The following is a 2,675-nucleotide window of genomic DNA, read 5'->3' on the forward strand; positions in this document are numbered from 1 at the left end:
AATAAAACAGTGGTCCTACTGTCAGTAGGAGGCTGGGTGACTCAGGGCCCGAGGAGGGGGACCCCCACAAACCCATCCCATTTGTGTGCCTGGGCTGGGGTCACACACTCCAGCATGCTGGCTTCTCAACTTCCTCTCTTCCTCAGTTCAAAGCTAATAATCTCTCTTAAAGACCAAACTCCTTCGTATAACCTTCCGTGGCTTGTCCCCAACGAATTCTCCAGCTCCTCCCCCGAGCCACATAGGCTTTCATGGACAGAGGAGCCTGGCTGGCTACAGTCCATGGGGTAGCCAGACATGACTTACTGACAAAACCACCACCACCAATTCATTTTACCAAGCACTTATCCTGTCCAGCCCCACTCCACTCGGTGACTGGCAGTTTCAGTCTCCCGGACTACAATGCATTTTTTCCCCCCACCCTCCTTTGTCCTTAGTTGACCCTTCATTCCTCAAAACTCAACTCAAAGCTTCACACTCCTGGGAAGCCTCCCTGCCCCGCCTCCTCACCCCACCTCCCCGGAACAATCAAATCCTTCTAGCATAATTGCCTGGTGTCTCAGATTGTAAAGAATCCATCAGGTTTGATCCCTGGAAGGGAGGATCCCCTGGAGAAGAAAATGGCTACCCACTCCAGTGTCCTTGCCTGCAGAATTCTGTGGATAGAGGAGCCTGGCAGGCTACAGTCCATGGGGTCGCAAAGAGTAGACTACCACTGAGCAACTCACACTTTCACATAACAGAATTGCCAGAGAACATCTTCATTTTGTAGTTCTTGTCACCAGTTCTAATCATGGGCCAGTGGGATTACTTCACTCATCTCCGTCTCTCCTGCTGGACCGTAAGCTCCCAGGATTTGCATTCATCCCCCACCGCGTGTTCCATGCTCTTAGTATAGTGTCTGGACACAATATTTGTTGAATGAATGAATGTTTCCTCATCTGGAAAATCAGAGAAGCCCACCTAGATTTCAATCCACAAGGTTTAAAAGCCCCTGTTCTAGACTCCTCCACTGTCTCCAAGGCTGTCTGCCTGAAAAGTCCCAAGAAAATTTGGACCATATCACCTTTATTAACAAATTAACAGTTTGATTATCATTCAATTCCTCCAAGACTCACAAGGAGTTTCTTAGCTCTAGGGATTTGAGGCAGAAGAGACATAGGAAATCCTGGTGAGTCACAGATTACTAATTCAGAAGACTTTTCAATTACTCCTGCCTCTCCATGGCTGCAGTAACTGGATGAGAATGCAAAGACCAAGAGAAAAGGTACACAGAGCTTACCTCCCTCCTTCCTCTTGGTCTCTGCAGGTGAGGAGGTATTAATATAATTAACTCATTTTATCATTACAACATCCCCGTAATAAGGTACGTACTGCTAGAGTCCCATTTTACAGATGAGGAAAGCTGAGGCACTACTGAGCTTTTAGTAACTTGCTCAAGGTCACAGAGGTGGTATCCTTCACCACCATAGGACACTGCCTCTCACGTTTAAAAAGTGAATGCTACCAAAAGAGCTATTACTGACACCCATTTGACTCCCTGACGCCTGCAGAACAGTGCTTCCCTGGTGAAAGAAGGAGAGAGGAAGGTGAGGGTTGGCATCCTTGTGGGTCACATGTCAAGGATTGTTTTCTCCGGCTGAAACTCAAGAGTGGTGATGCTTGTGGAATGAACACTGACAAGTTCCTCCTCCCCCAAGAACAACAATCCCTAGTCTTCAGGGAGCTTCAGCTCTCTGCCCAGAACTGTGGGTTTTGTTTTGTTTATTGTTGTTGCTGTTGTTTTAGCAGGAAGCCAGCCATGTGCCTCAATTTTCAGGACTCTTTCATCCAACTGGGACCCCAAACAAATGCTGGGTTTTTATCCTGGACAAAGTGATACACAGAACTTCCAGAGTCTCTTGACCCTGCAGCATCCCCAGTAAGGAGATGACCCCAGGGAAAAAGGATACAAACCCATGCTAATGCATCGTAGGGGATTTGATTCACACTAAACAAAAGGATGCCATCTCTGATGTAGCAGATCCACTCTGTTTCCCTGGCACTCAGTGCAGTACCTGGCGCACAGGTTCTCAGCTTGCCTTGGGCTTAGACTGAAATCCAAACTCCTTACCACTGCCTCCGAAACCTTACATGATCTGGTCAACTTCATCTCCACCTCACTCTACTCTCCTGGGCAACAGCCACCCTGGTTTTCTTTGATGCCTCCAACTCTCAGCTCCTTCAGGCCTCTGGTCTTGATACTTGCTGTTCCTCCTCCCTGGATTATGCCTAGATCTTTGCCTGGCTGCGTCCTTCTCGTCATTCACCTCCTTCCTCCCAGGCCCTGGCCTTGAAAGTCTGACTCCCCGCACCGCATTGGAAACCAGACTGTAAATTCCATACCTGGCGTGAGAACCAACCCTCCGAGGCTTCACCTAGCGTTTGCTGAACACAGAAATGTTGTATACACTCAAACCTACCAGCTCCCGGCACTCCCCCTCCTCAAGCGCTGACACACTAGTCAGCTCAAAACAAAAGCGATAATCCCAGGCTGAACTGGTAACTGTCATCTCGAGAAGTCCCCAAGAAGCCCCCTTCCTGATGGAGCACCCACTTGTCCAGAAGGGAAAAGCGAAAGGCCGGAGCGCGGCTGCCGCCGAGCGGCGAGGACTGGAGGCCGCCGGGCGCTGCCT

At 49.3% G+C, this 2,675-nt stretch overlaps 1 protein-coding gene across 7 annotated transcripts in view; it reads right to left on the bottom strand.

The window, feature by feature from the left end:
• Positions 1–2,675, bottom strand: part of USP43 (ubiquitin specific peptidase 43) — a 51,629-nt gene that overhangs the window by 48,307 nt on the left and 647 nt on the right. The gene's annotated exons all lie outside the window — the stretch shown is intronic.

The sequence above is a fragment of the Bos grunniens genome, chromosome 19 (genome assembly GCF_055505025.1).
Source record: "Bos grunniens cultivar Pamir isolate PY7600 chromosome 19, Bosgru_T2T1.0, whole genome shotgun sequence".
Lineage (NCBI taxonomy): Eukaryota > Metazoa > Chordata > Mammalia > Artiodactyla > Bovidae > Bos > Bos grunniens.